Here is a 13057-nt window from a genome sequence, read left to right as displayed (position 1 = left end):
TTGATAGCTTAAGTTGAAATGAGTTCCCCATGTATTTTAACTGTGAAATGATAATGGCCAATGTTTCAAGAAACATGAATTCAACTTATACATAATGGGAAACTTAAACTTGCTTACATAAGTTCGAAGAAAAACAACAAGAACTTAGCTAAGGGACAATTAGACAAACACCAATAGAGGTGATAGACAAATAGAGGGATTTCCTGATTAAGTTGGTTAAACTGTTAGAGATAAACTATGTTGTCTTATGGGATAGTTATATTGTCTTAAAGGAACCATTGAGGAAAGGAAATAACATGTTTAATTAAGTACTAATTGAACAAAATACAGTGCTTCCTGCACTTGATACATAAGTACCCAGTCTATTAAAACGTACTGAATAACAGGAAATAAATAATTACATATATAAACTACTAGTTAAATTGGGTTTCGGCAAATTCTGACATGAATGAGAAAATGGAATGAGTGCCACTTACTGGGATTACATGATCTGATAGGACCTTCTTCTCCATGAAATTGTACCATATGATCTTGTTGTACCAACTGAAAACTCCAATGTCTGATGGCAGTAGGTCGATGAATTTTGAATGGTGGAAACTTTCATATAATATAAACATCCTCGGTTCACTCCACACATTGTTCTCGTCCCGCTGCAAAACCCGAAGTTCTAATATTTCAATACGGGTGTTGTCCTCACCCCAGAAAGAGAACATAATAGCTATGGAGCCATCATAGGGAAACAACGTGTAAGACTTCGGTGGACGTTGAGTCTCCGGTAGCCTAATCCTTGTCCATTGCTCACGTCAAACGTTAAAAACCAATATTCCCGCATCCCAAAGAAACCAATGAAGATTTCCTTTTGCAACAACTCCAGCAGTCTTTTTAATGTGTTCATCATTAAAAGACAACTCAAGGTCCTCCAACCTTCTCCATTGGTTAACTTGGGAATCAAACAATTCAACATGATAGATGATACATTTTCTCGATTTGTTGTCCCTGGAAGGCCTTACAATGTTGTGGTTGGGTATTGAAAGCCTAACTATAGTGAATCGCAAAGGTTCCACAGAATTCACCACCATTCCCACACATTTTGTGAAGAATCTGTTCCTAGGATTATTTAGGCGATAAACATTTCTAGTCGTTCGTTTGCATACATATAACTTTTGGTATTTTTCGTAAGGTGTGTTCAAGAGAACAATACCTTCCATTGACAAGGCAAGGACTGATGTGCCATCAAGTTTGAGGTCTAAAGTTGGCCCTGGAATTGGTGGGTTGTTTGCAATGTTGGATGCAAAAGATATCCTGGATTCCCATTTGTATTCTATATTTATGATGTAACCAAGAAAAGATCACATCAGCAATGCATGGTCCTTAGTGAAAGAACTTGAACTTGTAAAGGATGCCCATTTTCGGCAGACGAACATTGCTTTTTTGAGAAATAGAAGTGGAATACGTTTGACTATCTCTACAGAAATTTCAGGTGGCATCTCCTTGTTGTTGTTGTTGATTTTGTTATTTTTGTTGTTGGTGGTGGTGGTGATGTTGGTGTTGGTGTTGGTGGAGTTGTTCTTGTTCTTTTTGGATACAGGTGAAGAAGATCCTTCCATTGTTGTTCTGTTCAGGTGGGTTTGATATCGAGTGTGGAGTTTTTAGGTTTGATATCCTCTTAATGCTTACAAGTTGCCCAATAAATGGAAATGAGTGCTTTTAATCTTAGGAGATGTTTAGTCTTTCAGTCAAGCATTTATTGAAACACTAAAAGGTCATGACTTATTTCTAAAGTGAATCTAACCACCTAATTAATACAAGAAAAAAAATCTATGGTTATCACTTTCAACCATAGTTGGCAAACATAATGTTTTATTATATAAGGAACGTTCTGTCTTCCTGGTTTTCTAATTTGGAATTAGATTCTAGCCTTAGATTTTAACCACAAAGATAACACAAAAATTGATGCTACACTCTTTCCCACTGTATGGAATACATAATGTCCTATATGATAGCTACGTTGTCATATCAGGTAGGTGTTATGTTCAAGGTGGTCTAATTTGAAATTTGAATCTAACTGCCTAATGAACTTGTAAAACATTTGCTTCTCAAATTGACTATCGGATGGTATACATAATGTCATATAGGGACGTTATGTTGTTATATCAGGAACGTGTCGTCTCAAGGGTTCTTGTATTTGAAATTTATTTAATCTAACCGCCTAATTCACACTAATACCGATGCTTCTCTCTACGACTAGAGTATGGAATGCATAATGTCTTATCCAGAATCTATGTTGTCATATCACGAACGTGTCATCTTCAAGATGCACTAATTTGAAATTTGAATCTAACCAACTAATTAAGATAACCACATTCGCTTCTCATTATGACTAGAGGATGGTATACATATACATAATGTATGCTGTCATATCAGCAATATTTCGTCTTCAGGGTGCTCTAATTTCAAATTTGAATCTAACCGCCTAATTAACCTTGGGAACTGTTGCTTCTCTCTTGCCACTAGACAATGGTACACTTAATGGCTTATATGGATGTTATGTTGTCATACTTGGTACGTTTCTTGTTCATGGTGTTTTAATTTTTAATTTGAATCTTACCACCTGATTAACACAAAATTGTTGGTTCTCCATTCAGACTACAAGATGGTGTACATAATGTCTTATAAAGACTTTAAGCTGCCCTATTGGAGACATGCTTTATTCATGCATGGTACTTTATTCCAACATCTTATTTTAAGTTCCAAATATAAATACAGATATATATATATCAATCAATTACTAATTATACTGAGTTGGGCCAAATTGAGTTTCGCCAAAGTCTGACATGAATGGTAGAATGGAGTGAACGCCAATTGTTAGGATTTTTTATTCTAATAACACCTCCTTGTCCTTGAAACTGTACCATATGATCCTATTGTTCCAACTGAAAACTTCAACTTCTGTTGATAGTAAGTCGATGAATTTTGAATGGCAGAAACATTCATACAATTTATCCAACAAAAACTTCCTCGGTTCACTCCATAACCTGTTCTCGTATTGATGTAAGACCCCCAGTTCTAATATTTCAGTAGTAATGTTGTCCTCACCCCAGTAGGAAAACATAACAGCAATCGTACCATCGAAGCTAAAAAGTTTGTAGGACTTGGTCGGGGATTCGGTTTGTGGTAGCATAATCTTTGTCCATTGTTATCAGCCAATGTTAAATACCAATATGCCTTCTTCATAAAGAGACCAGTGGAGACATCCCTTTGCATCCACCCCGGGCTGCATATGTTATGTGTTCAGCATTAAAGGACAGTGCCAAGTCGTTTAACCTTTGCCAATTGAATGTTTGTGAATCAAACAATTCAACATGGTGAATGATTGAAAATTCCTTCTTGTTGTCTCGTCTTTGTCTTACAATTTTGTAGTTGGGTTTTGAGATCCTAACTATAGTGAAACTTAAAGGTGCGATCGATTTCACCAACATTCTCACACATTCAGTGAAGAATTTGATCCTAGGATTATTCAGGCGACGCACTTGTCTAGTCATTGGTTTGCACATGTAAAATTTTTGGTCTTTCTCATGAGGGGTGTTCAAGAGAACTATACCTTCCAATGAAGACGCAATTACAGACGTACCATATGGTTTGAAGTCCATAGTTTGGGCTGGAATTGCGGGGTTGTGGCCAATGCTGGAGGCAAAAGATATTCTTGATTCCCATCTTCTTTCTGTGTCTATCATGTATCCTAGAAATGATCTTGTCTTCAATGCGTGCTCCTTTATGAAGGAACTTGAATTTGTAAAGGTTTTCCATTTTCGAGAGACAAACTTGGCCTTTTTAAGAAATGGAAGTGGAACACATTTGACAATTTCTACACAAAGGTCATGCGGCATGTCGTATCCTTGGCTTTGGTTGATTGTCACCATTCGAAGAAGAGACCGCCATTGTAAGTTTCTGGTTGATGGTGTTTTTGAAATGGTGAATGTATGGGACTTTTCAGGACCTACTTCTCTATGTTTCTGGTTTTATAACTGTGGTATTCTCTCTATGGGGCGGTTAGAAATAGCCAAATCATTTGGATAACTGTATTTCATCATTACTCTAACTATATATCAATAACCGTTTGATACTACTATCTATAATTCCCCGAACCGTCTTTATATTGTCTTATGACGTAGTTGGTTTGTCCTAAAAAGTCTATTGTGATGGTCACACATGGTTTACAAACGGACCACGCTACCACTTTAATTATGATGTGTGCAGCGTACCAGATAACATCAGTTTTGGGGTGGAAAAACCATTGGGAACTGAGATGTACGCTTGTTCAACACATCAACTCCAAATTCCTCCTTAAACTGTGACCGAATTTCTCCTTAAACCATGACAAAATTTCTTCTCAAACTCAGAAATCGCCTAAATCATGACAAACCCTAAAACGATACGCCTCAAAACTGAAAGGTTCATTTTTTTTTTGTTCCTTGCTTTTATACAATTGGCTTCGATTACATGTTTTTTTGAATAAAAAACCTTAGTAGGATTATTCCTTTGTCTAGTATTTTAGTTTTTAATTTAATACTTTAGTTCTTTGTGTTTGATATTGGGTCGACCTGAGAGAATTCGATTATATTTAGGCAGTATGCGTCTAATTAATTTAATTACCTATAACCATAGTAGTTTTTACCCATGCTTTGTTGTCCTAATACTATCATACTATGGCTTGATGTGTGTTGTGTAGTGGAAAGAGGAAGAAACCTGAAGTACTGCCATGGATGCTAGGAACAAAGATTACTTGTCGCTGCTGTCCAAAAATGCTTCGAGAGAAGCTTCTCCATTGGTTTGATATGGAGGAAAAAAGTAGGTTTGCTTCATCTCCATTTGGGTTTCTACTGACTGTTGATGGCAATGTGGACCCTCTGGATCCAAAACAAAGGAAGTACTATCATTTTACCCACCCCCAATTGGTTGTCTCTATTCTGAAAAGACGAATTGCACCATTGACTTACAAAATTGGGAACAAATATATCAGTTTTAAGTCTTCCAATTTCTCGCTACTCACCAGGCTTTCCACTGACCGTCCAAGCAACAACTATTATGATTTGAATACTAAGAATCGACTGATTTCAGATTGAGGTATTTTAAGGAAAGTCGTGGTTCCCTACTTGGTCAAATTTGACTGACTGCTATTGAGCGAGCTAGGGAGATGGCAAAGGCTAATGCATTACACAATGTGGAGATGAAGAATGACATACATCGCCTTAATAGGTTGTATGCCCTTGGAGCTTTCCTCATACCTACTGGCTTGAAAGGAGACGATGTAAGATGGGTTGACATTGCTGCTGATTTGGAGGTGTTTGATGCTTTTCCTTGGGGGTATCTTGCCTATGAACTCCTTTGTAAAAAGTTGGAAAAGTTGTATCATAGTATTACTAACCACTTTCTCCAAGGCACTACCTAGCAATGTACTAGCACACTCCAGGGTTGTGCCCTTGCATTCACCCTTTGGGTATTCCTCCACATTCCATCTCTAGAGGCAAGAAGATTGGATCCACTGACCTTCCCATAGTTTAAAGGGTGCGTGCGAGTTGCTGGACACAGTTGTCGCGGTAGAGCATGGGATAAAAAGCTTAGTAGCGAGACAAAACTAGTGGTTCTTGATCGGTTAGACATTCCCCCAATTGTTAGGGATGAACCGGTGGTCAGAGATTCTTTGGAGGTGTATATTCATATTCATTTACCTAAGTGTTCACAGCCTTCTAAATTCTTTTGTGTTAAACATATTTTCATGCTTGTTTGAATACTTTTATGCTTTATTGTGATAACAAGAGAGGGTCAGTCTGACTCTGGCATACAAACTCCTGTTGGAAAATAGAAGACTAGACCAGAAGACTGTATCGGTATGGATATGATGCAGACCTTTTGTTTGCCTTGCTATTCTTATACCATTTTTGCATTTATGTTTCTTATTGTTTCCTTTACGTTTATTCATTTCAGGTGATGAACAAGACTGCAAAGGAGTTCCTTGTTGCTACTCATGACTGGCCAACCTAGTATAGTTGTCAGGAAAAAGGCTAGAAGAGAACTTAGTAGTTAAAATAGTGAGGGTAATGGGGAAGAGGATGAAGAGGAAGAATAGGTTAGCAGTGAAGAAGAGTCCACTCCGAAAAGGCTGTGACGTCCTACTACTAAGGAAAGCAACTCCACAAAATTGGAGAGTCTGACTAAGAAACAACATACGGTCATCACCTTGAAGACACATGTTGCTGATGTGACAAACAATCAAGAAACCGCAAGTTTGAACAAGAAACAAGTACCACCACCTTTGAAGAGCACAACTCCAGCAACTCTGAAAAAGAATAGAAACCCTCCAAAAAATAAGGCTACAATCCAAAACACAGTCCTAAATAGGGTGTTTGGTATTGCTTCCCCTCGGAGGCCACCACGGTCAACGATGAAAGTCACCACGGATGCAACAACTTCGTCAACCAACAGCTTATTGCCCGACAGGATGCCTGTTGCAAAATATGTCCAAAGTAAATGTAAACCATTTTCCAAGGTAGACAGAACTCCATTTGCTCCCCAGTGTGTTGGGGAGACTAAACCGGAGCCTCTATCGTCCCCTAGGGAAGTTGAAGACAGGCATCTTGAACTCGGAATAGGCCAAACTAGCCTACCAAAACTTGTCAACAATCCACTACCGGAGGAGGGGCCTGCTCTAAATCAAAGATTGTGGAAGCCAAGTGAACGTTTGGTGAGTAAAATGGTTGTTTTCACGACAAAAGTGGGACATGGTTTGTTGGGTGCTTTTGCAACCACCTTAGACCCCACCTCTGTGGCTACGTATGCCAAAATAACTTTTGTTTCTATGTTTTATCTCTATCAGGATTTCAATCACATGCCCAACACATTTGAACTGGGTCACAGCACCAACCACTAAGTGCCAACTCAACTTCAACTAGGTCAGATTGATAACCCTAGTGAAGACACTGAGGCGCATCAAATAGTTGTGCACTGCTCATTGATAAGAGCCCAAAACTGTAGTTTTAACCCCTTAATAATCATACTGTTAGACCAATTATGTGAATAATAAGTAAGAGTTAATACTGATTACGTGTTTTTATGCATTTCAGGCTTCAAAGTCCATTATGTGCAGAAATGTGCCACTTTAGCGAGATAAAGGAGCAAAAGTCGTGAGAACTTCGAATGCCATATCTTTGGACTCAGACCTCGGATTGAGGCCTACCTTATGTCAAAACGACCGGCTCGGAAAGAGCTTTGCAATGGTCCAAGCCTTGACCCAATCAGAGGAGCAGAAGTGGACGAAAAGTCTGTGGAAGCTAACTGCAGCTGAAGAGGCCTTTTTGGACTGAAAGAATTGGGTTTTGGGCCTGATTCTCTGGCCCAACCCATGGCTCCAAGCCCATGCACGAATTTTGGATCTGGATGTATAAAAACAAAAGCTTAGCTCTTTGTTAATGGTAGCTAGTTAGACCTAAATTAAGATATAGAATTATAGATCTAGTTTTATTAATTAAATTAAGTTTTAGTTCCATTTAAATTCTTGTTTTAGATTAAATTCTTGAATCATTGTTCTTGATTGATTAGATAAATAAAAATAGTTATTATTCAATTTCGGTTTTGTCATTTCCATTCTAGATCTAATTTCAATTCTTGTCATTGTTTTATTCCAGCCATTAAATTAGATTCATTATTGCTAAATTAAGTAAGTCTTAATTTCTCACATTATGTTTAGTTTAGATTCAATGGTAAATGTTAGATTGATGACTCAAGGCTAAACCTCCATTAGAGGGGTTGATGAAGCTTTGATGAAACCTTAGTTGTTTAGTATAGAAACGTTGTAGCATCTATTCCACTCAAGAAGGTCGCGTTTCGCCATGAGAATGGGTGGGCGACCTCACATGCTAGTTAGTACTTGGTAGAAATGCCATGAACACTAGGGATTAGACTTGGAATTCTTGCCGTGAAAACGTAAGAATCGAGATACCACAATCTGTACTAGGTCATTAAGTTGGATTCGAGGTGGATTCGATTCCCCTCTAATTCCTTTATCTAGAGTCAAACAATAGTATTTCCATAGCATTTGTAGTTAATTTCTAGTAATCATCTTAAGTAAGTATCGTAGTATAATATTTCGTAAAGCTCTCATTGACTTAAGAGCGACTAGTTAGACTAAGAAAACAATCCATGCTAGGGAACTAGGAGTGGAACGAACTTCGTACTCCATATAGTGCAATTCGCATTGAGAGTAGAAGCTTGATAATTGAGACTCGTAAAAGTCAAGTTTAGTTTACTTACGTTGTGGATTCGTAGTTCATTTCTTAGGTAAACTATTCATTTTACATTTATCAAATGGCGCCGCTGCCATCTTAGTTGCACTTTAGCATTGTTTTCATAATATAATTAGTTATTTTTAAGTCCCATTTCACCCACCCACCCTTGTTTGATTCATACTGTGGTTGCCGTTTCAGTTTTGGAAAAATTCCGCGAGAAAACGATAGAGCGCCGCGCCAGCTTCAAAAGAAAGCGCGACCAGCTATCTTCTTGGACTTCGCTTATCGAGCGCCGCGCTTCAAAGAGAGCGACCAGCTATCTTCTCGAGGTCGACTTTGCCTTGGCCAGCGCCAAGATAAGCGTGCCAGCGCCCTCCTCTGAAATTCCAGGATTTCCACAGTTTGATTTAAACTTCGGAATTGTCAAGTTTTCGGTGTTCTAATCTCTTATTACATGAACACGCGTGCACACAAGACGCTATTCATAAGCGAAGCAAGGACTATTTATCGGTATTCCTTTCTTCCATACCTCGCATTTTCCGTTAGAGGTTTTATACTAGTATATCGAATTGTTTGGAGTGTTGCATGTTAGTTAAGCTCAACTTAGTCTTGCATGAGATTAAGGTCCGGTCGAACAAAACAACAAACGCAATTACACCACAACAAACAAGTCTATCTAGTACACCACCCACGACACCTCTAACTACTATCACACACACCATACCTGACATAATGGCTGAAGAAAGAGAGACTCCTCTCTCCGACTTCTACAAAGCTTTGAGCGATAGCCCTAAGTCTTGCATCGTTCTAGCAGACCCAGTGGGGGATTTTCGAATTCCCCCAAACATATTTAATCTGTTACCCGTTTTCCATGGTCTAGACCATGAAAAACCTTACCAACACATGCGTAGGATTGAACAAGTCCTTACAACATTCCATCATCCTACGGTTGGTACGGAACAGATTAAACTAAGGGTATTTCCTTTCACATTAGCCGATAAGGCGGCGTCTTGGTTAACTGCCCAAGCCTAATTACGTGGACTTTCGTGGGCTAAACTTGTTCAATTTGTTCATGGAACATTTTACCCACCCCTAAAGACGGATGAAATGCTTTCCAAGATTCATTTCTTCCCATTTAACCCTCATGAATCATTTTTCGAGGCATGGAATCGTTTCACCGATCTCCTTATAGAGTGTCCACACCATAACCTAGCAAAAGACACGTTAGTTCGTGCCTTTTTCAAAGGACTTCAACATCACCATAAAGAAGTCCTTGACATAATATTTGGGGTAGTTTCCTAAGTAAAAGGAGCCACGAGGCTTACAAATTTTAGAAGACCAAACTAAACGGAATAATAATGGGGGAGTGATGATATCCCCGCTCCGCTAGTTCTTCTTCAACAAAGAAAGGCCGCCCGGTATATTTGAGAATAAAACCGATCCGGAACTTAAAATTTTTGGAATCTCTAACTAAAAAGTAGAGGCTATTTACGTTCAAAGGCAAAAGCCTATCCCCGTCATGAATGTAAACTCCAACCCATGTAATTTCTGTTTGAGTCCAGAGCACTCTGACAATTATTGTCCTCTAGCTTATGAACAACAACCACCAGAACAGGATAATGTTTACTCTATTAATAACTATCCTATTCCTAACGCCCCGTGGAGACAACATCCCAACTTCAGTTGGAGAAATAATCAACAAGTAACACCTCCAGGATACAATAATCAAAACGTTAGGCAAGCAAACAATTATAACCAAGCTCCACTTAGGCAAGGACAAGGACAAAGTCAAGGGAATTATAATAATTATAACAACCAAAGCCTAAACCTAGGCAAGGTCAAGCACAAGGTCAGAATAATTATAATAATTATAATACCAATAGAGGTATCGTTCGGTTAATAATACTAACTATCACAACCCACCCATAAATAATCAACGAGATAGTTCCAAATCGCACCACCGTGACTACTACACCTACACAACCGGATCGTGATCGACGCCTTTATACAAGGTTACCCAACAACTTTTCCAATCAATGACTAAATCAAGCGAGCGGATCTTACAATCAATAAATCAGGGCATACAACAGTTAGCCCAAGAGAAAGCCCAACCAAAAGGCGTGTTTCCAGGTCAAGCTATACCAAACCCTAAAACAACAAACACAGCCTTTGAGGTAAACGGTAATTCTAGTACGGAAACTACAATCGTAGGTGACCTAAATGCCATCACCACTCTCCGTTCTGGAAGAGTGGTTGATAACAAAGTAACTGCTCCTATAGTTACCCCATCAGTACTCCCTACACCAGATATCGCACTAGATACCGAAATAGAAACTGAGGAGCCTACCATGGTAGAGGTACCAGTTAAACCACAACCAAAGAAACCGAAAGCCAAGGTTACCGCGACAAGTAGAGCCATATGCTAAATATAGAGCTTAAACCACCGTTCCTCAAAAATTAGCCATGCTAACTAGGGATACAAACTTTGAGGAAATTAGGAAGCGTTTTCAAGAATCTAACGATAAACCTCCCTTTTCTCGAAGCTATTAAAAGCTTCCTAACCACGCTTAAGTTTCTTAAAGAGTTGTGCACTACTAGGCGTAAGGCTAACATACCCAAAGACGCCTTTTTAAGCGAGCAGGTTCCCAACTTTATCCGAAAATAATGGAATTGTTAAGTACAAGGACCACCGGTCGCCCTACTATAAAATGCACCTTAGGAGATTCCCACACGACGACCGCTTTATTAGACACGGGGCGAGTGTTAACTTACTCCATTATTACTTGTATAAACAAATAGGTTCACAGGAAATGCAACCTACAAAAATAACGTTGCAATTAGCGGACAGTCAATTAAGTATCCTAAAGGTGTAGTGGAAAAGCGTGCTTGTTAAGGTTCGGGATTTCTACTATCCTGGCGATTTTGTTATCCTCGATACGAAGTCGCTAATGACTCGTACCGATCATCTTAGGGGCGCCCCTTCTTGGCAACCGCCAATGCACTTATAAATTGTCGCGATGGAAAGATGTCCTTATCTTTTGGCCATCTTTACGCCGAGGTAAATGTTTTAAAATGATGAAACAGATTACGGATTCGATCTATAGATGGGGAGGTTAGCATGATCGAGAGTTTAGCTCAAGATTATTTTAACAACACGTTTCCTGAAAACAATATGTACAAATTCCTTTCTTTTGGAACTTCTGATTTTGTAAATGACTCCTACTTAGAGGAAGTCAACACCATCCTAGAGTCCACACCAATTGTAGACCCGTCGGTTGCTCCATACACGGATTATGAAGACTTGCTACCTGAGCAGGTATTCATTATGCAAAATGAGGACCCGGACGAAATATCTATTGATTTTCCACCCACCCCGGTGCTTAAACCTCTTCCCCCGGAATTAAAATATATACAACTTGATCCGGATGGTAGTCATCCGGTAATTATATCTTCTTTGTTATCTAAAGATGAAGAGACATCTTTAATAAGGGTGATTAGGGAACATCGGTCTGCGATTGGTTGGTCCTTAGTCGACATTAAGGGCATCGACCTAATGTCCGCACTCATCGTGATACATTTGGAGGATAACGCGAAGACTTCTCGCTGAACCCGCCGTCGCTTGAACCCCTGCCATGAAAGAGGTGGTTAGGGAAGAAGTGTTGCGATTCTTGGATCTTGGTATTATATACCCAATCTCCGATAGCGAATGGGTAAGTCCCATTCATGTAGTTCCTAAGAAGTCGGGAATTACCATGGTACGTAACGGGAAGGGTGACTATGTTGTCACTCAAGGTCCTATGAAATGGAGAATCTGTATTGATTCTGAGGCGTTTAAATGCTATGACACGAAAGGATCACTTTCCCTTACCATTTATAGATCAGATGCTAGAACGTCTAGCTGGTCATGCCTTTTATTGTTTCCTGGATGGCTACTCTGGCTATTTTCAGATTATTATTGATATTGATGACCAAGAAAAGACCACCTTCACATGTCCGCCGGAACATATGCCTATAAGCGAATGCCTTTTGGCCTTTGTAATGCTCCCGGAACCTTCGGTGTATGCTTCATATATTTAGTGACATGGTAGAGCTTTATGGAAGTTTTCATGGATGATTTTTCTATCTATGGAGACTCCTTCACTGAATTTGTTTGTCTAACTTTGTCTAAGGTTTTGACACGGTGTGAAGAAAAGAGCCTCGTTTTAAATTGGGAAAAGTGTCATTTCATGGTCAAAAGGGCATAGTACTAGGTCATATTGTATCTAGTGATGGCATCGAAGTAGATAAAGCCAAACTAGATAAGATAGCGACCCTACCTAAAACCACGGACTGTGTCAGGTGAGATTAGAGCCTTTCTAGGCCATGCGGGGTTTTATAGGCGTTTCATCAAGGATTTTTGAAAATAGCTAGGCCTTTAACTAACCTCCTTTTGAAAGATGCCATCTTTGATTTTAATTTTAATCTGAAAGCGGGCTTTTGAAACCTTAAAAGCCGCCCTAACCATTGCACCTATTATCTGACCTCTGATTGGTCTAAACCATTCGAACTCATGTGTGATGCTAGTGACTATGCAGTTGGTCTTGTCTTAGGACGTGAGAAAATAGATAATAAGTCCCTTTGTCATTTATTATGCTAGTAAAACATTAAACGGCGCTCAACGGAATTATACAACTACTGAAAAAAGAATTCTTAGCTGTCATTTATGCTCTAGATAAGTTTAGATCCTTATTTGGTTGGTTCTAAAACTTTAGTTTACACGGACCATGCAGCCCTTA

The sequence above is a fragment of the Coptis chinensis genome, chromosome 3 (genome assembly GCF_015680905.1).
Source record: "Coptis chinensis isolate HL-2020 chromosome 3, ASM1568090v1, whole genome shotgun sequence".
NCBI lineage: Eukaryota > Viridiplantae > Streptophyta > Magnoliopsida > Ranunculales > Ranunculaceae > Coptis > Coptis chinensis.
The sequence above is the reverse complement of the archived record's forward strand: the minus strand, read 5'-3'. Positions refer to the sequence as shown.